This window comes from Delphinus delphis, chromosome 13 (genome assembly GCF_949987515.2).
Source record: "Delphinus delphis chromosome 13, mDelDel1.2, whole genome shotgun sequence".
In the NCBI taxonomy this organism is placed as follows: Eukaryota; Metazoa; Chordata; class Mammalia; order Artiodactyla; family Delphinidae; genus Delphinus; species Delphinus delphis.
In genome coordinates, this window is record NC_082695.1 from 75635680 (window position 1) to 75659796 (window position 24117).

The 24117-nt window shown below is 44.1% G+C and overlaps 1 protein-coding gene across 18 annotated transcripts in view; it reads right to left on the reverse strand.

Annotated features, from left to right (window-relative positions):
- RNF152 (ring finger protein 152) overlaps positions 1–24117 on the reverse strand; it is a 100464-nt gene that overhangs the window by 52912 nt on the left and 23435 nt on the right. For 2 of the 18 annotated variants that reach the window (XR_009521780.2, XM_060029163.1), the window contains exon 2: positions 18931–18996. The exons of 4 other annotated variants lie outside the window; for them this stretch is intronic. The gene's annotated coding sequence lies outside the window, so the exon portion shown is untranslated. Of the gene's footprint in view, positions 1–273; positions 21762–24117 lie in introns of those variants that run through there. 12 more of the 18 variants (XR_009521775.2, XR_009521772.2, XR_009521767.1 and 9 more) reach the window with 10 other exon arrangements.

Here is a 24117-nt window from a genome sequence, read left to right on the forward strand (position 1 = left end):
ATTAATAATAGTTACAAAATGTCATATCCTATAGCTAGGCTATGCTGCAAATCTTATATTCTTTTTTTTGTTTGTTTTTGTTTTTTTTTTTTTGCGGTACGCGGGCCTCTCACTGTTGTGGCCTCTCCCGTTGCAGAGCACAGGCTCCGGACGTGCAGGCTCAGCGGCCACGGCTCACGGGCCCAGCCGCTCCGCGGCATGTGGGATCTTCCCGGACCGGGGCACGAACCCGTGTCCCCTGCATCGGCAGGCGGACTCTAAACCACTGCGCCACCAGGGAAGCCCCCTTATATTCTTTATTTAAGCATAAATAAATAAATGAGCACGAGCTGGGTCTGACTTTTATTGGTGTAAAGTAGTGAGATCTTCGTAACCATCACTTGAAACATGAATCCATGAATTCTGAGTCAAGGCCATCCTTTTCTAGCCTAATGATTCTCAGCAATTCTGAGAAAAACAGAAAAGCAGATTCTGAGAAAGTGATAATGGGTGCAGACCCCTCCACCTCTGAGAGGGTAGAGATGCAGAAAAATACACATAAGCACACGAACAGAATTGTGCCTATAACTTCATGGAGTTTGATCACCAAAACCCCAGATGAAGAACGCCCTAGGCCATTACTTCTCAAACTTTAATGTGCCAATGAATCACCAATGCTGCTTTGAGTGGCAAAGTTCTAGAACAGAAGTTAACACACTTTTTCTGTACCGGAAGAGATGGTAAACACTTCAGGTATTGTGGGTCTTACTGTATCTGTTACCACTACTCAACTCTGCCATCGGAACAGGAAGCAGCCATTTACAATACGCAAGTGGATGGATGTGCCTGTGTTCTAATAAAACTTTATTTACAGAGACAGGAGGCAGGCTGGATTTGGCCCAAGGACTACTCTGGAAGGTATCACTTCAAAGTCAGCACAAGAACTATAATAGCAAATCACAAAACTCAGCTCACTTCTGATATTTTTAAGGGCTCACATTTATTTTTACCACAAATTTTGTCATATTCACTCTGTTATTCACTTACCCAGCAATTCCCATTACTGCGTTTTTTCCTACTGAACAATTTGTTATGAACAAGCCATTGTTCCATTTTTCAACCGACACAATGAAGATCAGAATAATTCCACGTTCTAAACATTTCCTGAAAGAGCTTTTGCAGCCTAGTTTTCTGACTCTCAGCAAAGTTTTATTAATTGACAGCTGATCACACACACGATGCAAAAGCAGAACCCAATCTTTCGTGTTCCGAGCCGCCTATGTCTCTTCTGGAGGCCGCTTTCACTTCTTTAACAAGCCTAGCAGCTGTCAGACTCAGGCCAAGAGTCACAAGGGCTTTGTTTCCCTAGAGACTTATTTTCACAAAAATTAGGACCCACAGGAGGTTCTTCTCTGGCCCATCCTTCCTTCATGGTAAAAGGTCAAATGCTTGCCTACCGAGTGCCTTCCTGGGTCAGCAAGCGTCACCCAGTCACTTTCCGTTTCCTGACTCGGTCTGGCAGTACCCATCAACCACAGCCACCTGACTGCCCAGAATGGATGTGGTATAGATCGGTTTTCCTCTCTCCTGCATTTTAAAGCCCAGGCCTGGCCACGTGCCTGCCGACCTGCTCTGTGGGAAGGATGTTAGAATGGCCCATGTGGGCTTGTACCAGGGGAATGTGGATAACCACTTCTGAGTGATTGGGAAAACTATTTTCTTTACAACTCATGCAGATACTCACAGAAAAACCAGCTCCAGCCAGAAATGATTTAAGTCCACGGTGTATTTCTAGCCATTTCCACTGGTTTCTCAGTCAAGCCTCACCAAACTAGATGTCAACTTTCTTCAGGATTGCAGCTATGGTATAAAACCCTATATGGTACTCTAGGTGTCTAAAAAGCACAGTGAAACTCTACAGAGCACAAATGTTATCATTTTGTATGAGAGTCAAAGTCAACTTCATGAGCAAACTTCTTTTATAAAATCCCAGCTAATCGGAATTTAGTTATCAGTAACAGAACACTGGAAATCATAAAACTGATAACCTACTGCCATCCTTCACATGGCAAAGGGTATCCATCTCCTCGATCTAGTGCAGTAAGCCACACTCGCTCTGGTGGGTTCCGTGAACTTGTTTCGTTGTTCGTGTGTGAGAAGTATATTCGGGTCTGTAGTATATTCATGCATAGCACGTTTTACCTAGAAGGTAAGCTTCTTTTTCTAAGTACTAGCACGAATGATCCAACAAATTATTCATCTTACATCTATCCAGTAACTCTGAGGGTTATGAGAGAAGAAGAGTAATGAAAGCATGGGTCTGTAGGCCATATGTGCTTAAAACTTGTACCTCCAACGAGGGCAATAAGATACAGTGAAACTTGATTTCTCAAGGGAACATGCAAAATGCATTTTATCCTAGTCCTTAAAGGCTCTGATGAACTTTAGATATTCACAATGGCCTTGCAAAAAGGCATTTATTCACCTACTCACCCTAGTGACAAACAATTTATGTAGGGCAAGTAAGAAAGTGCCTATTTCATTCATTTTATTCCCTCTGTTCCTGCCAGGGACCGTAAGTGGATCTGAGGGTAGAAAAATGTCGGTAACACTATAGGATATTTATGCTAGGAGAGAAGCTGGGTTAAGACGATTTTCTTATTCATTTATAGACGTGACAGCTTTGGCTGTGCTCTAGAAGAAGGGAAAGGCTAGAGAGGTAAGATAAAACTCGGTTAAACAATGACGATGGCTCAGAGTGCCAGATCTGTTGCCAAGTTCGCACACCAGCCCCACATCAGTTAGGCATACAGTGCATGCCATTCAGGCCGCCACTCAAACTGACTGGGCCACGCAGAAGCTTTTGTGCTAGAAAACATCCACCTTTCCTCCAATTAGGTGCTGAAATTGGACGTTTACAGTCACAAAAGTTTCTTCCCTTACAACAGATCTTGGGAGTTTTTCTATCATCTCATCTCACATTGGTAGATACATTCATTCGTACTTTCAGACGTTGCCCAGATTAGGTGACTACCCTCTAACGCACTCTCCACTCTTCGAGAAACTGTCTTCCCATAACAGAGGTAGCTCGGCTGACACTCCTCCCAATTAAAACCATCTCCTAATAATCATCTGCATGTGGTGGACCTGACTGTAAGCCCGCTCAAAAATTTAGCCAACACACAATTTCATGAGTCTCAGTCCAGTCATGCTGGCTCCTGTCTTTGGCTTCTTCCTAACCTTTAAAAATAAATCTTCAAAGATTATTTTGGAAAGTGGCTGCAATATCATGAAATGAAAAAGTCAAAAGGAGGGTAGAGTCAAGATGGCAGACTAGGAGGACACGGAATTCATGTCTCCACACAACTAGGGCACCTACCAGGCACCAGTGGGGGAACACAGACACCTAAGGGGATGGGAGGAACCCACAGCGACCAGTTGTTTCAATTATACTTTTATTTTTCCTAATACATTTTTTATCTTTCTAATTTTATTTTGTTTTTTATTATTTGATATTGTACTGCTTCCTTCCTTTCTTTCTTTCCTTCCTCCTTTCCTTCTCTCTCTCTCTTTCTCTTTCTTTCTCTTTTTGCGGCATTACGCAGCTTGCGGGATATTGATTCCCAGGCTGGAGGTCGGGCCCGAGCACCTCACACCCCAGGGAATATTAATCAGAGTGAGGTCTCCCGGAGGTCCTCATCTCAGCACCAAGACCCAGCTCTATCCAACTGCCTGCAAACTCCAGTGCTGAACACCTCAGGCCAAACAACCAGTAAGACAGGAATACAGACCCACCCATCAAAAAAAAAAAGAAAGAAATGATAAAAAAAAATATTACAGGAGCAAGGTAAAAACCTACAAGACCAAATAAACGAAGAAGAAATAGGCAACCTACCTGAAAAATAATACAGAGTAATGATAGCAAAGATGATGCAAAATCTCAGAAAAAGAATGGAGAAAGTACAAGAAACATTTAACAAAGATCTAGAAGAACTAAAGAGCAAACAAACAGTGATGAACAATACAATAAATGAAATTAAAAATACTCTAGAAGGAATCAATAGCAGAATAACTGAGGCAGAAGAATGGATAAGTGAGCTGGAATATAAAATGGTGAAAATAACTGTCAGAGAGCAAAATAAAGAAAAAAGAATGAAAAGAATTGAGGACAGTCTCCAAGACCACTGGGGTAACATTAAACACACCAACATTCGAATTACAGGGGTCCCAGAAGAAGAAAAGAAAAAGAAAGGGTCTGAGAAAATATTTGAGAGGTTATAGTCAAAAACTTCCCTAACATGGGAAAGGAAATAGTCAATCAAGTCCAGGAAGCACAGAGAGTACCACATAGGATTAACCCAAAGAGAAACATGCTGAGACACATATTAATCAAACTATCAAAAATTAAATACAAAGAAAAAATATTAAAAGCAGCAAGGGAAAAACAACAAATAACGTACAAGGGAATCCCCAGAAGGTTAACAGCTGATCTTTAAGCAGAAACTCTGCATGCCAGAAGGGAGTGGCAGGACATATTTAAAGTGATGAAGGGGAAAAACCTACAACCAAGATTACTCTACCCAGCAAGGATTTCAACAAATTAAAACCTTTACAGACAAGCAAAAGTTAAGAGAATTCAGCACCACCAAACCAGCTTTACAACAAATGCTAAACGAACTTCTCTAGGCAGGAAACAATAGAGAAGGAAAAGACTTGTAAAACAAACCCAAAACAATTAAGAAAATGGTAATAGGAACAGACATATCGATAATTACCTTAAATGTAAATGGATTAAATGCTCTAACGAAAAGACATAGACTGGCTGAATGGATACAAAACAAAACCCGTATATATGCTGTCTACAAGAGACCCACTTCAGACCTAGGGACACATACAGGCTGAAAGTGAGGGAATGGAAAAAGATATTCCATGTAAATAGAAATCAAAAGATAGCTGGAGTAGCAATTCTCATATCAGACAAAATAGACTTTAAAATAAAGAGTATTACAAGAAACAAAGAAGGACATTACACAATGATCAAGGGATGAAGCCAAGAAGATATAACAATTGTGAACATTTATGCACCCAACATAGGAGCACCTCAATACATAAGGCAAATGCTGACAGCCATAAAAGGGGAAATCGACAGTAACACAATCATAGAAGGGGACTTTAACACCCCACTTTCACCAATGGACAGATCATCCAAAATGAAAATAAATACGGAAACACAAGTTTTAAATGATACATTAAACAAGATGGACTTAATTGATATTTATAGGACATTCCATCCAAAAACAACAGAATACACTTTCTTCTCAAGTGCTCATGGAATATTCTCCAGTATAGATCATATCTTGGGTCACAAATCAAGCCATGGTAAATTTTAGAAAATTGAACTTGTATCGAGTACCTTTTCCGACCACAATGCTATGAGACTAGATATCAATTACAGAAAAAAAATGTAAAAAATACAAACACATGGAGGCTAAAAAATACGCTACTAAATAACCAAGAGATCACTGAAGAAATCAAAGAGGAAATCAAAACATACCTAGAAACTAATGACAATGAAAACACAACAACCCAAAACCTATGGGATGCAGCAAAAGCAGTCCTAAGAGGGAAGTTTACAGCAATACAATCCTACCTCAAGAAACAAGAAACATCTCAAGTAAACAACCTAACCTTACACCTAAAGCAATTAGAGACAGAAAAACAAAAAAACACCCAAAGTTATCAGAAGGAAAGAAATCATAAAGATCAGATCAGAAATAAATGAAAAAGAAATGAAGGAAACAATAGCAAAGATCAATAAAACTAAAAGTTGGTTCTTTGAGAAGATAAACAAAATTGATAAACCATTAGCCAGACTCATCAAGAAAAAAAGGGAGAAGATTCAAATCAACAGATTTAGAAATGCAAAGGAGAAGTAACAACTGACTCTGCAGGAATACAAAGGATCATGAGAGATTACTACAAGCAACTATATGCCAATAAAATGGACAACCTGGAAGAAATGGACAAATGCTTAGAAAAGCACAACCTTCCAAAACTGAACCAGGAAGAAATAGAAAACATAATCACACCAATCACAAGCACTGAAATTGAAACTGTGATTAAAAATCTTCCAACAAAAAAGCCCAGGACCAAATGGCTTCACAGGCAAATTCTAACATTTAGAGAAGAGCTAACACCTATTCTTCTCAAACTCTTCCAAAATATACTAGAGGGAGGAGCACTCCCAAACTCATTCTCCGAGGCCACCATCACCCTGATACCAAAACCAGACAAAGATGTCACAAAAAAAGAAAACTATAGGCCAATATCTCTGATGAACATGGATGTAAAAATCCTCAACAAAATACTAGCAAACAGAATCCAACAGCACATTAAAAGGATCATACAACATGATCAAGTGGGGTTTATCCCAGGAGTGCAAGGATTCTTCAATATACATAAATCAATCAATGTGATTCACCATATTAACAAATTGAAGGAGGGAAACCATATGATCATTTCAATAGATGCAGGAAAACCTTTTGACAAAATTCAACACCCATTTACGATAAAAACTCTCCAGAAGGTAGGCAGAGAGGAAACCTACCTCAACATAATAAAGGCCATATGAGAAACCCACAGCCAAGATCGTTCTCAATGGTGGAAAACTGAAACCATTTCCTCTAAGATCAGGAACAAGACAAGGTTGCCAACTCTCACCACTATTATTCAACATAGTTTTGGAAGTTTCAGGCACAGCAATCAGAGAAGAAAAAGAAATAAAAGAAATCCAAATCAGAAAAGAAGACTGTCACTGTTTGCAGATGACATGATAGCATACATAGAGAATCCTAAAGATGCTACCAGAAAACTACTATAGCTAATCAATGAATTTGGCAGAGTAGCAGGATACAAAGTTAATGCACAGAAATCTCTTGCATTCCTATACGCTAATGATGAAAAATCTGAAAATGAATTTAAGGAAACACTCCCATTTACCACTGCAACAAAAAGAGTAAACTACCTAGGAATAAACCTACCTAAGGAGACAAAAGACCTACATGCAGAAAACTCTAAGACACTGATAAAAGAAATTAAAGATGATACAAACAGATAGAGGGATATACTATGTTCTTGGATTGGAAGAAGCAATATTGTGAAAATCACTATACTACCCAAAGCAATCTACAGATTCAATGCAATCCCTATCAAACTACCAGTGGCATTTTTCACAGAACTAGAACAAAAAATTGCACAATTTGTATGGAAACACAAAAGACCCCGAATAGCCAAAGCAATTCTGAGAAAAAATGGAGCTGGAGGAATCAGGCTCCCGGACTTCAGACTATACTACAAAGCTACGGTAATCAAGACAGTATGGTACTGGCACAAAACAGAAATATAGATCAATGGAACAGGATAGAAAGCCCAGAGATAAACCCCCGCACATATGGTCACCTTATCTTTGATAAAGGAGGCAAGAGTATACAATGGAGACAAGACAATAAGTCGTGCTGGGAAAACTGGACAGGTACATGTAAAAGAATGAAATTAGAACACTTCCTAACACCATACACAAAAATAAACTCAAAATGGATTAAAGACCTAAGTGTAAGGCCAGACACTATCAAACTCTTAGAGGAAAACATAGGCAGAACACTCTGTGACATAAATCATAGCAAGATCGTTTTTGACCCACTTCCTAGAGAAATGGAAATAAAAACAAAAATAAACAAATGGGACCTAATGAAACTTCAAAGCTTTTGCACAGCAAAGGAAAGCATAAAGAAGACGAAAAGACAACCCTCAGGATGGGAGAAAATAATTGCAAATGAAGCAACTGACAAAGGATTAATCTCCAAAACATACAAGTAGCTCATGCAGCTCAATATGAAAAAAACAAACAACCCAATCCAAAAATGGGCAGAAGACCTAAATAGACATTTCTTCAAAGAAGGTATACAGACTGCCAGCAAACACATGAAAGGATGCTCCACATCACTAATCATTAGAGAAATGCAAATCAAAACTACAATGAGGTATCACCTCACAACAGTTAGAAGGGTTATCACCAAAAAATCTACAAACAATGCTGGAGAGGGTGTGGAGAAAAGGGAACCCTCTTGCACTGCTAGTGGGACTGTAAATTGATACAGCCATTATGGAGAACAGTATGGAGGTTCCTTAAAAAACTAAAAATAGAAGTACCATACGACCCGGCAATCCCACTACTGGGCATATACCCTGAGAAAACCATAATTCAAAAAGAGTCATGTACCACAATGTTCATTGCAGCTCTATTTACAATAGCCAGGACATGGAAGCAACCTAAGTGTCCATCGACAGATGAATGGATAAAGAAGATGTGGCACATATATACAGTGGAATATTACTCAGCCATAAAAAGAAATGAAATTGAGTTATCTGTAGTGAGGTGGATGGACCTAGAGTCTGTCATACAGAGTGAAGTAAGTCAGAAAGAGAAAAACAAGTATCATATGCTAACACATATATATGGAATCTAAAAAACAAAAAGGTTCTGATGAACCTAAGGGTAGGACAGGAATAAAGACACAGATGTAGAGAATGGACTTGAGGACACAGGGAGGGGGAAGGGTAAGCTGCGACGAAGTGAGAGAGTGGCATGGACATATGTACAGTACCAAATGTAAAATAGCTAGCTAGTGGGAAGCAGCCGCATAGCACAGGGAGATCAGCTTGGTGCTTTGTGACCACCTAGAGGGGTGGGATAGGGAGAGTGGGAGGGAGACGCAAGAGGGAGAGGACATGGAAATATATGTATGCATATAGCTGATTCACTTTGTTGTACAGCAGAAACTAAGACAACACTGTAAAGCAATTACACTCCAATAAAGATGTTAAAAAAAAAGACAAAAGTACAAGAGTCAGTTAGTCCCAAAGAGTGGACCACTTCTCTCTATTGCAGGCCCCCTTCTCCCCCCTCTACCCACTGCATGTGTGCAATCTCATCTAATCCAATCTCGGCCTGACCTCAAGCCTTGGTTGCTGCTGTTTCTGCTGCAAAGAGCCTTTTTTCTATCTCCTTGGCTGGACAACTCTTAGGCTTAGCGTTTGAGGTGGGGTGAAAGGTGGTCCCAAAACACAGATGCACACACGCAGGGCACGGCTCCTTCCTTTGCCCCCCACACTTCTCCCATGTAATTCCTTACGTAACGTTGGCTGGAGTGGAAGCCCCGAGGTCTTGCCACCTCCCGCCAACACCGAGCACACAGCAGGTATGCACCATACGTCCCGGTAAACTTGTAGAAATTTATGAAAGAAGCATGAGGCACAGAAATATTACTACTGCTCACTTCTTCTTCATCAGTAGGAAGCCAGACAAAACAGTGAATGAACTGATGTCCAGAAGCACTAAACTGCCAGAAGAGAGAACTCTGCTCGAACAGAGTTGAAGCCCCGGGACCTTGGAAATTCACTAATTGGAACTGGAAACTCAACTCTTGTGACCAATTAGCTTCAGGCCTTCTGCACGTCATTTACCCTCACTGATTTCAGCTTCCTCATCTGTTAAGGAGGAACAGCCATACCTATCTCCAAATACTGTTTTGAGGATTAAATGGGTTAGGAAGGTATCCAATGGCCAGCATATAATAGGTGCTCAAGAAACACTGGTATTCGTTCCCGACTCATAGTCTAACTTCAATTTGGGAGCAACAGTGACACTGCCAACAAGAAAACAGAACTTTCGGAAATAAAGACGTGGCGAGAAAAGCACAAGGAAAAGATACCAGAATGACACTGAAAAGCAAAAACATACCTAAAAGGCAGCAAAGCTTTAACACACCAGCAAATTGGGGCTTTGGTAAATGTGCGCTTTCAATCTGCATGAGGTCTGCTTCTGTGGCTGGCTTGAAACCCTCACTGCCTGATGCCGTAACACGCAGCCCTGCTCTAAAAAGGTTTGGTGTTGTTATAGCCAGGCTGGTAAAACAGTGCCCAAAGTCTCTTGGCTCAGAATAAATCCCCACAAGTGTCCTCAATCTGTTAAGTATGCAAAGACGGTTTTGCATCAATGGAAAATATAGGCATTGCATATTCTGCCTTCAGGCTTACTCTGAAAATCACTACAGCCACGGTTGTAAATATTTCTTTTTCCTAAAACTCACCTCAGAGAAAGCCAGCCACCAAGGGTGATATAATTTGAAAGTACAAACTACCATTCAAACATTGACAACAGTCACACGTCTGAGATCACTCATAGACTTCTCGCAGTTAACAGGTCCAGAATGGAATTCTTGGTCCCCTCCCCCAACCACCCCCAAACCTGCCGTCCCCAAAGTCCTCCCCATCTCAGCTACTGGCAACTGCATCCTTCCAGCAGCTCAAGCCAAAACCCTCAGCAGCCTCTGGGTCACCTCTCTCTGTCACACCTCATATTCCATCTACCCCATCAGCTTCACCTTTTAAAAAAATTTAGTGCCAGGCACCCTGGCACTATCTCGGTCTGGTTCCCTGTCCCCTTCTTATGCCCCTACCGTCGACTCTCGGTACTGCACCCAGAGTGATGGAGTGACAACACAAGTCAGAGCAGGCTATGATAATCACCTTCTGTAAGCCCTACAAGAGCCACTTGTGTCACAAGAAGTAAAACCAAAGTGCTGGGCTTCCCTGGTGGCGCAGTGGTTGAGAGTCCGCCTGCCGATGCAGGGGACACGGGTTCGTGCCCCGGTCCGGGAAGATCCCACATGCCGCGGAGCGGCTGGGCCTGTGAGCCCTGGCCGCTGAGCCTGCGCGTCCGGAGCCTGTGCTCCGCAACGAGAGGGGCCACAACAGTGAGAGGCCCGCGTATCGCAAAAAAAAAAAAAACCCCAAAGTTCTTGCAATGGCCTACAGAGCCCCGCACCATCCGACCCCATTGCATACCAGGGCCCCCTCCCCCTGCCCACCCCTGCTGCCTCTGCTCCAGGCCGGATCTTCCCTCTCCCTGGAATCTCTTCTCTCAGATATGGATGTCTTCCCTCCTCACCTCCTTCAAGCCTGTGCTCAAATGTCAGCTGCATTTTCCTAAGGAGTATTTGAAGAGAGTTAAGGAAGGGACTGTCTGCGGGGCTGTGCAGGGTTGAGAGTCCTATCGAGACTACCAGGGATTCGCAACAGTGGAAGACCCCACCACCTCCAGGGCTGAAGGGCAAAAGAAGGGTGCTGTCACCAGAATCGGTAAAAGTAGTCATGTAGTCTACCAGGAGGAGCTGAGAGAGAAGTAGGGAAATGGGGCCCAGGGAAGGAGGGAACAGGGATGTGTTTTGACTTCTCTTGTCCTTCCATCTCTTGCCAGTGGCACAACCCAACCTGAAGCCAGAGGGCAAGGAAGCCAGGGTGATGGAGTCCAAGAAGGTCTGGGAAGATGGGAGAATGATCTGGAGGGATGAATGGAGAATGTCCAGCATACCCTTGTTAGCCGATGGAGATCCTAGAGTCCAGTCCAGGGAAGAGCCTGCAAGGGGAGCCTGGAGGTGGCCATGAGCTTTCCTTACCTCCCCTCACTGTGAGCTGCTGATCTACTAGGACTTGGAAGCCAAGTCTTTGGAGGGGAGTCCTGCCCAGGGAGGGTCAATAGCTCATAACCTAAGTACTAAGTCCCTTGTCCAAAGTTGGTGGTCTCTAGTGCCCAACACACAAAAACTGGGATGCAACTGCTATGTGGTCTAGCAAAGTTTCCATTCCTGATACCGTGAAGTTGACCCTGAAGAATTCCCCTAGTCCCATGATTACCGTTTTGAGAGCCCTGCTCTCTCTTCCAAAGTTATTTCAAATGCAGACTAAGTGACCAATCACTAAGCAATTATAGCAAATACCCACAAAGATCCAGGTACCATGAGCACTCACTCCTCCCAACAGCCACACACAAAGGAAGGATTCGTTGCTGGGTTTAAGAAGTAGCTGCCCAAAGCGACCTCTGAGTAGACTCCAAAGCCTGTGCAGTGTTCTAAAATAGGAAAAGAAAAGAAGTTTTAGAATTGAATCCAAATTGAAAATTCTTAAACCTCTGATTTCAGATGATCCAAAACATAATGGATCTCTCTGTCATCCATGCAACTGAATTGCTGTAGGTTATGCAATTGTGTAAACTGACTCTCCATCGAATGAGGTGGAGAGGACCCAGCTTCTGGATTAAGTTCTATCAATGATTTACTTTATGACCTTAGGCAATCCGCAGTTTCTCAGCAGCTCAGTGTCCCTAACTCCAAGATAAATAGGATGCTTCCTCATCCAAACCTGTCAGGGACCTACTGGGGTGAATTAGCTAATATATCCTTCCTGTCTCCTTCAGAGGTTCTTCTCACCCAACCTCCCAACTGGATTTTGCCCAAGGAGATAATAAAGTAGTGTGGAAAGCACGTCTGAGTCAGACTCATTTGGAAATAAAATGGTAGACCTTTCACTGATGGGACATTTGAACTTGGACAATGTATCCAACCCTGTGGTGCCTCAGTGCCCCTCCTCTGTAAAAAGTGAAAGCCAAGAAAGGACGACCTCATACAACTGCTGGGTGATAAAATGAGAGTATGCGTGCAAAGCCCTCACGACATAGTCTGGCATAGAATAACCACCCGAAAGCAAAATGCAATCATCGCAAACATTACCATCATTATCATTCTCATTACCACTTTTCATAGGCAATTCTAAGTGGGATTGGTGAAAGCACAAAACTTCTTTGAGCACTCTCTAGAATTTTTCTATGTCCTTAAAATAATTCTCTTTTTTTGTCTGTTAAAGTAGAGCTGAAAATAACACAAATGGTTATTATGATCACCACCAAACTTGATTAATAGCTCTAATCACTAACGAAACCTAAGTGGCTGAAAAGCAGGGTCGAGCTACATAGACTTGATTAGAGCACAAGACATTCATCCTAAGAGAAATCTTGGGAAAAGAGGAGTTCATTTTGGAAAATTTTCTATGAAAAAGGTATAAATTCACGACAGTAAGGGAAACCTGTTTCTGAATGGTACCCCAAAACTAAGTTAAAAAATAAACAATTTCATGAACCATAAAATACCCAAATGCTTCTTTGAGCTCAGGGATCTGGTGAAAGCTTCCTAAAGCTCCTACCTGGCATCCACACTGTAAGTACCCCCCCCTCAACTGTGAAATCTCCTGGTGCTCAGGGAGCTCCATCTGGACAGGGACCATGGACCCTCAAGAGCCGGCACGGCACCGGGCAAACGGAAATGCCCCATCACCATGTTTGCTCTGACACACGATTGACCATACGGCCAATCGGATCAGAGAACCATGTCTTCTCCCCTGGGGACCACTTGGAGCATCATTCCAACGACCTTCCTCTGCCCTGGTCCCTAGGTCCATCAACTGATTCCCGTAATTACAAGAAACATCTTAGGAACTTACTCTGCTTGGTGCAGATAAACCATCTGAAGTCTTACATTTCAGATCTATCAGGAACAAACAGGTTTTACTCACCCAATCCTACCCTATCACCACTTTGTACCAACATTTTTTGTGTGTGTGTGGTACGCGGGCCTCTCCCTGTTGTGGCCTCTCCCGTTGTGGAGCACAGGCTCCGGACGCGCAGGCTCAGTGGCCATGGCTCACGGGCCCAGCCGCTCCGCAGCATGTGGGATCCTCCCGGACCGGGGCACGAACGCGTGTCCCCTGCATCGGCAGGCGGACTCTCAACCACTGCGCCACCAGGGAAGCCCTGTACCAACATTTTAAATCAAACTTTCAAACCATTAAAGCTCTGGACAAGAGTGTCTACTTTGCGTAAACACTGTATCCATGGTATAGTTCCTAAAAGTATTAGGTGTCCAATAAACATTTATTGAAGGGACAGGAGGAAGGAAAAGAGGAGAAAACACTAACCCATGCTCCTGAGCTGCCCCAAATACAAGGGTAAGGATGTAGGCCATGGTGACACACCAAGGATGGGTGCCAGGTTTTCTCCATGCCTTAGCCAATCCTTACGGCAGCCTTCTCAGGTATCTTATTTGCCCATTTTACAGATGCCAAAACTGAGGTACAGAGAGGTTAAATCGCTTCCTGAGTATCCCCCAGACAGTACGTTTCAGAGCCAAGATCTAAACTGAGACAATGTAATACAGAGGTACACTGAAGTACCACCCTACTGTCTGGACACCCAAATTCACCCAGGGCAGCATTAAGCAGTCAAGCATTAGTGTTTCCATTTAGATGAGAAAATTAAACCCAACTGGTTAAATGACCAGTAAGAAACCACATGACTTTCACAGGTACTAGAGCCAGTGCTTCTACTTGGTCACTCAGGACCCTAGAAAATAAGGACCCCATCCGTTCTTATCATGAATAGAATGAACTTATGCTACAGGCTTTCTATCATCTTTATAAATTCATGGCCGACTGCACACTCAAAATACAATAGCAACAAGGTATAGCACCTTGTGATCTGTAAAAATAATTTTATCTGTAATACCCTCCCTGTGACATACATAAGGCAGATAATGTCACCAGCCGACAAGGCCAGGGTGCCCCTCAGTGACTGGGGGCCCAGAGACGCCTGGAAGCACACGACAGCTCACGGCAGCCAGGAACACAGGGAGACAGCAATGGCAACTTTCAACTCTTTCACAGCTTCTGACTCCATGGCTCCAAAGGAAGAAATTTCAAAATGATTATTTCCTCCTTCAGACGGGAGGCATAGGACATACAGTCCAAGTAAAACAGTATTTATCAGTTTTCAAGGGCTCGACCATTTGAGGAGAAAGCCTCAACGTCTTCCTTTTCTCCCCCCAACCGTTGCTTTTAAAAACGCTTGGGCGAGATGAGGAGAAAAGTACTTGCTGATATTGTGTTTGCCATCAGTGCACACCAATCTGTTTGCTGAACCTCTCAGGAGTGTTGGCTAATACTTTTGTATTTCCTACTGGAAACACACCACAGCTCATAAACTGATATGTTAATATCATTGAAAGATACAACAGCGAGTCCTCCGCACAGCATTTTCCACCAAACTCAAAAGAACATCTAGCTACATCAGGCTTCAAAGAGAACCGATTTAAAATCTTGCTTAGCAAACACAGCACCTCTGCAGTGGATCTCAGCCTGGGCTGCCTGCTGCAATCACCTGCGGAGCCTTAAAAATCACCCACGTTCAGGTTCTACCTGCCGAGGTTCCAATTTAATCGTCCTAGGGTGTGGCCTAGACATTGGACTTTTCAAAACTTTCCCAGTGACTCTAATAAACATTCAAGGTTGAGACGCACAGGTGCAGAAAGTGAGGCGCATACCCAGAAGCTCACCTGAAAAGCGACTCACGGGTGTTAATGACCATGAACAATTTCACAATTAAGAATTATCTGATAACACGGATTTAATTTTTCAGACACAGTTTGTTCACTGCATAACTGAGAAGTCTTGATTCTTGTTCTCTGGGTCTTCCTGACCTACCTTAACCAACTTAACCTGGAAATCCAGATGAATATAAAAATTCATTTAAGAAGTACTAACGTCTATGTAGCACTTTGAGATTTGCAAATATAGAAATACAAAGTCACATTTAACCATTACAAGAACTATGAGGTACGTAACGTAAGTGTATTCGTTTCCTGTTGCTGCTGTGCGTTACAAATTATCCTAAGTTTAGTGGCTTAAACAGTATGAGTTATTTTTATAGTTCTTGAGGCCAGATATCCAAAATCAGTCTCCCTTGGCTGAAGTAGGGTTATGGGCATGGCTGGCTCCTTCTGGAGGCTCTCAGGGGAGAATCTGTGTCCTTGCCCTTTTCAGCTTCTAGAGACCACCTGCATTCCTAGGCTCAGGGCCCCTTTTCCTCGTATCTTCTGTCTCCCTCTTATAAGGAAGAACCCTTGTGATTACACTGGATCCACTCGGATAATCCAGGATAATCTTTCCATTTCCAGATCCTTAATCACCTCTGCAGAGTCCGTTTTGCCACATAAGGTAACATTCAACAGTTCCAGGGATTAGAACAAGGACATCTTTGGGGACCAATATGCAGCCTGTCACAGAGTAAGGCAAACGTGACCAGCATCACCACTATGCCTATTCCCTCTGCCCACCACCGTCACTTTTCAACTGAAACTGAGGCTCAAGGCTGCATGACTTAAACCAGGTTCCACATGTGGGACGGGGCTGAATTTAAACCCGATCTCATAACTCCAAGTTCCACTCCTTTCGGCTGCTCCTGTCGCCTCCCCAGATATGGCAATGCCTGCAATATTATTTTCTTTTCCAGGCTCTCACCATACTATTAACAAGAAGTATTTCAACTCTGCCCCAATCATTATCTCTGTTCCTCAGCCAACAGATGCCAAGTGGAAACTTCCAGCTCTATTACCCCTGCTGGTAACCCTGTCTCACGTCAGCCCCCTTCCCTATGGTCCAGTAGAAGCAGCAAGGCACTGAGGCAGCAATTCATTTTACAGACTATGATGTCACAACTACCTGAGAGATTAGTGTCACAAGAAAGTATATGGGCGAGGGGGTATGGAAATGACAGCTCTCAGTTTTTTGGTTTTTTTTTTTGCGGTACGCGGGCCTCTCACTGTTGTGGCCTCTCCCATTGCGGAGCACAGGATCCGGACGCGCAGGCCCAGCAGCCAGGGCTCACGGGCCCAGCCGCTCCGCGGCATGTGGGATCTTCCTGGACCGGGGCACGAACCCGCGTCCCCTGCATCGGCAGGCGGACTCTCAACCACTGCGCCACCAGGGAAGCCCAGCTCTCAGTTTTAAAAGAGCAAAACGATCTTAACTTGCTAAGACCTACACATACCAGTAACTGTCTCAAGAAAAATTTATAATAGGTGACATCCCCATTCTCCATGTTTGAAACAATCTATTTAGAATACATAGGAAACCGTCCTCTCAGTGATTTTCCATGGTTCCTTTCTCTCTTGCTCTCAAGTGAGGGAACTAGAGAGGGCTGACAGGGTGCTATTTAGAGCCTTAGTCTGTGGTCCCCTGGCGTGTGGTGTGTCGCAGCTGGGTAATCAGAAAGGAGTGGGCGAGGCTTCCTACACGAAGGACATTCTAATACGATGGTCACACTTCCCTTGATGCCTGGGATGTGCCATCCCCTCCTCTCACTTGAACGTCGTGGAGAAGAAAAGAACCCAGTGTTGAGTCATAGGCACTTTAACAATGGGAGAAAATAAACAAGCCAAGCAGGTAGCACTGCCAAGCTTATACCCTGCCTGTGTCTGTGTGCAACCTGAAGTGAAAATGGTAGTGAAGAAAAAAAAAAAAAATCAGTGCCGCATCAGAATGCAACTGGTATAGTATCAGCAAGTTACATGGTTTTCCTGGGCTAAGATAAGTCATTGTCTCAGTCCCCAAAACTATAAAGTAACAGTGAATAGGGCTTGTAAAGTCATGCGGAAGAATTCAAGCAACCGGAATATTATATTTTAAATAAGCTAACGTGGTGGGGAGAAGGGGGGGGGGCGGTGCTGGAATACATTTTGTGGCTTGTGTTCATGCCAAATCCATGCTCTGAAGCTATAACCCTACACACTTACAACCAATATTTGGAATGATTCTAAGGACAGCAAGATTCCCAGACATCTAAGAGTCAGTTTGGAAAATGACTATTTTCCTATTTCGGAAAAATGAACCAATAAACTTTGTTAAGTTTTTCAAAAAGGGTAGCATCATAAGGGAATTCTGGTTTACCAGGAGTTAACAATAAACATGTTAATAAAATTAGGATGTTCTAATCCACGTGATACATTATTTTGGCGATATCATAGCCTCCAGATAACCTGGCTAAATTAAAAGAGGGTACACCTGCTAAGGACGCCTTACTCCATACTTTCTAGGACCACGCAATGCTTCCAGATAGTTAAAGAGCCCTGGGTCCTTGTCCTGACTCCGCCACTAACTTGCTGTATAACCTGGACCCGTCACTCAATTTCTCTGGGTCTCAGGGTTCTCATCTGTAAGGTGAGAGGGCTGGTCATGATGACTTCCAAGGGCTCCTCCAATTGCAACTCTAAAAGCTTGCAAAGACCCATTAACAAAATTTACTGACTCAACTGACATTAGATTCCGATTGAGCTGGTGAGTAAAAGGAAGATAACGAAGCTGATGTTTGAGACTGCTAACAACTAAAAGCTGGAAAGCACATGGAAGCTGGTGAGCAACATGGTGAGATACACATCGGGTTCCTCGCCTGGGAAAGCTACAAAGCCTGGGGGTCCCAAGAGTTTATTGCAAAACCCTCTGAAGGTGCTTTACTTATCTGCAGGAGGGTCCTCTTCATTCATGCTGCCTCCTGTTCAGCAGCCTCTCAAGTACCGGCTCAGAAGGGATGGGTGAGGTGGGGTGTTACCCTTGGGACTCAGATCCCACACAAATAGCATGGCTCGGGATCTTCTGGCCACTGAACATAGCTTTCAAGGTCACTCTGATCCAGGGATTCATTGCCGCCGGAAACTGAGCGTCTGGGCATTTGCTACACCTCCCCCCTCCTGCCCTTACTAGCAGGGGAAGGGGGGCAAACTCTGTCCTCTTGAGGGCCCTCAAAATTAGCCACAGAAAATGAAAAGTAGATTCAAAGAGCTGTTGAGCTCTCTCAGGATTTAGTTCCCTCAACAGCTCTCTCTACGGAACAAATATGCTTAAGTGGGAAAGCCCAGGAAAAAAAAAAGTGACAGGAAAATTGAGGACTCACTATAAAACTCATCTTTAAACAGCCATAATTATCACAATAGTGTCACCTAAACATTATTTACGAACATCCTGCAGCACAATTCCCCCTCTTTGAACAGCCCTCATCTAGATATAGTGCTATTACTCAGGACAGCATTTGAAATTATTTAAGCAGTAAAACAAGGAAAAACCAGCATTTTTCAATCAAAACTCTGGAGTGAATATAATTAAAATCGATGCAGGGAAACAGGCGTAAAAGAGAGAATCTGACTTTTTACCTTTACGCTGGTAACTCCTACTTACCAGTTGTATAATTAAGTCAGTTTTCAAACACTGTTTTGTGCATTACTCGTTGGATAACCCGCAACACTGTAAGAGGAAGAGAGGGTAGAAATTCTTCTATTTTGCTGATGAGAAAACTGAGACTTAAGGATATTAAATGGTAAGCCCAAAGTTGAGTCACAATAAAAACCCAAATCACCAAATTTCTTATTTCAAAGTCTCCTCCAGGACACCACACACTGTGTCCCAGTGATTTCATCTGCATGGCAAAACCAACATAATTTTTATATCAAACACTGTCATATATTTTGCCTGGGCCTTGCTTTTGAACTTTCAGGCCCTCAGAATACTCTAGTTTGAATCTCGGCAAAATGAAGCAAATTTCCAACTGCCACATAAACGGAGTTTTCTTTACGAGCGGCTGCAGGTAAGAACACGCCCCTCGCAGTCTGACGTTATTACCGTAGTTCGCCTCCTAACCCACTGTTACTTCTTTTAAATGACCAGGCCTATGGTTCATGGCCGTATTCTGATCACACAAGGGCACAAAAGTAGCAAATAATCCCACAGTCCACTTCCAGGCCCCAGCCAGCAATCAGAAATGTGACTGTGGGTCTTTGTTCATTCTATTTTTGGATGATACCGTATCGCAAAACACCTCTCAGCCTCAGTCCTGTTAATCAATAGTCATTTAAAGTAAATTTGTCACGGAAGCGTTTAAACATCTACATTCAATAGTGTCTGCCAAAATAATGCATTTGCCCCGTGATTATAAATGACCGAATAACTAAGACAACACGGCAGCAGCAAAAACGGCTCTAGTCTGTGCTGAGGTGGTGGGTATGAGCTTAGCTTCATTTCTGGGATCCTCACTGTTACTAAATCCACTGAAATAAATGAAGCGGGGCTGAGACCCAGAGCAGGGCTGGGTAGGGGGATGCTCTGTCCCAGACATGGTCTGTCCCAACCCTCTCTTCTCATAGCTGGAATCCCCTCCATCCACCCATCCACCCCAGTTTCTAGGGCCAGCCCTAACCTTAGTGGAGATGTCTGAGTAATTTTGGTACAACCCTCTGGGACCCCACCCAAGTCCCTCGACTGCTGGCTCGGCCATGACTTCCTGCCCAGGCTACTCTACCTACACTTAAGAGTCCTTTCTTGATTCCTAGCCCTCCGGGTCTGAAGCTCCCTGGACTCCTGGCCGCCCTTCCATCCCTCAAGCCACCTGGACCTGCTGTCCCTACAACCATGTACCCCAGGACTGGGAGCCTGTCCTGAGATACTGCCACTTCTGGAAATAGTCTTCAGTTCTGTCTCCTTCAACCTCCTATTGCAACCCATCACCCTGAGGGGACCCCCTCCCTTCCCCAGCCCTCCTGCAGCTCCTCCGTTTTATCTGGAAGTGGACTCCACCCATGGCCCCCACCAGACAAGTCTACAGCACTCCTCCCGGACCTGGCCAGACCCCAAGAACAAGACCGGCAGCTCCTCAATCAACCCTCTGCATTTCAGACTTTGCTCTTACTTAAATGGCTCTGTCCGAGCCTAACATCTATTTATTCGCGGAGACAGAGCTCGAGAGAGGCTGTCCTCATCATCACCCTTCACTAGTTACTTGAGATCTGCCAGTGGCTTGCACATAGCCACCTATTAATTGCCTTGCAGACTTCATGATGCAGCAAATTTCACTATTTTCACACAGAGGTGAGAAACCTGAGATCCCATTTTAATAAGAAATGTGCTTAAATTCAGTTGGCAAGACTGGGGCAAAACCAGGACTAAATGCAGGCTGACCTGGCTTCCTTCTTACTGTATGAGTCCTAATTGGGGAAGCCTTATGTTTCTCAGGCACCAGGTTATGTCAATTACCAGGTGCAGGGAGGCGGAGGAGGCATTTTTTAACCCACGTGGGGCGATCTGATGCCCCTTGGCCACAACCCTGTATTACTGGTGAGGGCTAGGGCTCCCTGGCATCCCAGTCACCTGCACGCACCATTCAGAAGCCACCATGAACTCATTCCACCTCGCAGAATGGGACAGAGTATGCACTTGCTCAAATTCCCACTTCAGTACTTCTGATAAAATCGATTGTTTCAAATGAAACTGGAAGGACTTTTGTACTTCCCACCAGTACCATCTAAGCTTCTTGGTTTCAGGCTTAGTTGACTTAAGTGAAATCAGCAACAGAGCACGAGAGGGCTGTTTTGGTACTAATCCAAACTCTAAGTTGCTTCCAAAGTGCTGCGTAACTCTCACAGACCATGTTCCCAGGGGCTCCATGACATAGTCATTAGAGACGCAGTGTCACAGCAAGCAGTTCTGGAAGGAGGCAGGAACTGCATCCCTCTCCAGGGGGGCACATGCTGCTCTCTGGAAACGGGCTTGAAGCTGTGGTGTGAATGAGCATCAAACTATCTGATGGGGGGGAGACAGGGATGTTACGGGTTGAATTGTGTCTCCAAAAATGGTGTGTTCAAGTCCTAACGCCCGGTACCTCAGAACGTGGCCTTATTGGGAAATAGGGTTGCTGCATATTCATCAGTTAAGGTGAGTTCACACTGGATTAGAGGGACCCTTAGTCCAACACGACTGGTGTGTTTAAGAAGAGAAGAGACACGTGAGGAGAGAAGGCCGTGTGATGACAGAGGCAGAGATTAATGATGCATCTACGAGCCACGGGTTGCCGGCAACACCAGAAGCTGGAAGAGGCAAAGAAGGATCGTCTCGTACAGGTTTCAGATCGAGAGTGGCCCTGCCGACGCCTCCAACGTGGACTTCCAGCCTCCAGAAACGTGAGAGAACAAGATTCTCGTTTTAAGCCGCCCAGTTTGCGCGACTCTGTCACAGTAGCCCTAGGAAATTAACACAAGGGGGAAATGAAAAACTGAGGAACCACCAAAACCTCCTGATTGAGAAGAGCATCAAATAGGAAAGAGAAAATACAGACGGTCCCCAGCTTAGGATGGTTCGATTTACAATTTTTCGACTTTACAGTGGTGTGAAAGTAATATGCATTCAGTAGAAACTGTATTTCGAATTTTGATCTTTTGGGGGGCTAGCAATTTTCAGTACGATCCTCTCTTGTGATGCTGGGCAGTGGCCGTGAGCACAGCTCCCCATCAGCACGTGATCCCTAGAGTAAACCACCACACACTCACAACCATTCTGTACCCAGACGATCATTGTTTTTCACTTCCAGTACAGTAATCAATAAGTTACATGAGATAGTCAATACAATAGGCTTTGTGTGCAATGGTTTTGTCCCGCTGTGGGCTAATGGAAGTGTTCTGAGCTCGTTTAAGGTAGGCGAGGCGAACCTACGGTGTTCGGTAGGTTGGGTGTATTAAATGCATTTCTGACTTAAGACCTTTTCAACTTACGATGGGTTGATTGGGACATAACCCCATCGTAAGCCAAGGAAGATCTGTACGTATTTGTGATCAGGAACATCTTTCACAGCGTGGCCGCCTGCCTGGTTGAACTGGAGGAAGACAGACAAGGCCTGGAGTCCCCAGAAGGAACCTTCCTTCCCCTAAGAAACTAGACCATCTAATTCAGGTCCTAAGTAGGGGAAGGAACGGGGTGGGGGCGGGAACAGTAGAAATTGAAGCTTTTTTTCCTCCCTGTTTACATACAAAATACTCCCTCCTGCATCCTGAGCCTCGGAGTCCCTCTCTGCCTCACGTGCTTACAGAAAGGTACTAATAGGTGTCTTCATAGCCATGATCTCATGTCACCTTCACAGCCATTTTTGCTACAGGGAAGGAGGGAAAGTATTATCACCCCCATTTTACACACAAGGAAACTGAGGCTCACACGAGATCACAGATGAGATGACCATCCTGAAAAGAACCTCAGCTGACCAAAGGCCTTTTCAAAAAAGGTGGAGTGGAAGTAGGAGGTGGGGAGTAAAAAACAGTCCTTAAATCTTGTCTTAAAAAAAAAAAGATGAGTTCAACAGAAGTTCTAGAAGCCTACCACGTCCAAAACAAATCAAATCTGTTGGCCGTGAAAAGCAGTCCCTTTACCTTTTTCAGTAGTTGTTCAGGTAATATTGCTTTGGACACAATCCACTGATTCTCTGACCTTTTTTGGGGGGGGTACGCGGGCCTCTCACTGTTGTGGCCTCTCCCGTTGCAGAGCACAGGCTCCGGACGCGCAGGCTCAGCGGTCATGGCTCACGGGCCCAGCCGCTCTGCGGCATGTGGGATCTTCCCGGACCGGGGCACGAACCCGTGTCCCCTGCATCGGCAGGCGGACTCTCAACCACTGCGCCACCAGGGCAGCCCTCTCTGACCGTTATTTAAAGTGTCTTTGAGGGAAAACCCCAAACACATTTTCCAGGCTTGAAAATGTAAGTATTCTGGCCTTTGGTGTTCTGTCTCATTCGGTGCTTCCAAATCTTCACGCACTCCTGTGTGTGAAGCCACAGGGACCTTTCATAGCCATCACCCCGCACAAGCTGGACCTCAGACAGTGTTTGAGAGGCTGGAACCCCACAGACTCACATCCAACAACCTCTGATGACTGAATGGACCTTTTCCCAAAGCAACACTGGATAAGGGTAAGGAAGGCAGGGACAGAGCGGGGTGGCAGGCGTCCCAGGAAAGGATAAGACTGAAAGGGTTAAGCCGCAAAACACCGGGGATGAGAGCTTGGGTGGTGAGCTCTGACTGCCATCAGCTGCCTTTTCCATATATTTTCATCTTTCCCCCCCTGGAAAACACTCGGTCACTCACTGGTCACTGAGAAGTCTTGACTTTCATACCCGCAAAGCGGCAGCCAAGATGTCAGGCACACAGAACCCAGGACCTGCCGCTCACCACTCTGGGAAATTCCCTCTGTGAAATGCCGTTCCACGTTTTTGTCAGCTTGAAGATATTAAACACCACGGAAAGAAATTTAAGGGTTTTTTTTTTGAGATTTAAATGTCTACTTATTTCAAAATGAATTAGTAGTTCTCTGAGTTTCATGTTTGATTCATTAATGATAACTACAGCTCGAGAATTTGAAAGGGAAATTGCTTCCAGGATAAAATTAAATGCGAAACTCTAAGCAGTGATTCACGGCTGTTCCTATCTAAATTACTAATCCATGTGACAACCTGGTTGGCAGCACAAAAAAGAAATACTATTTTCCCCTGTTGCCTTTATAGACTTTGCTGAATTGTTTTTGCAAATTGTCTAAACCCAAGTCCTAGATAATCCC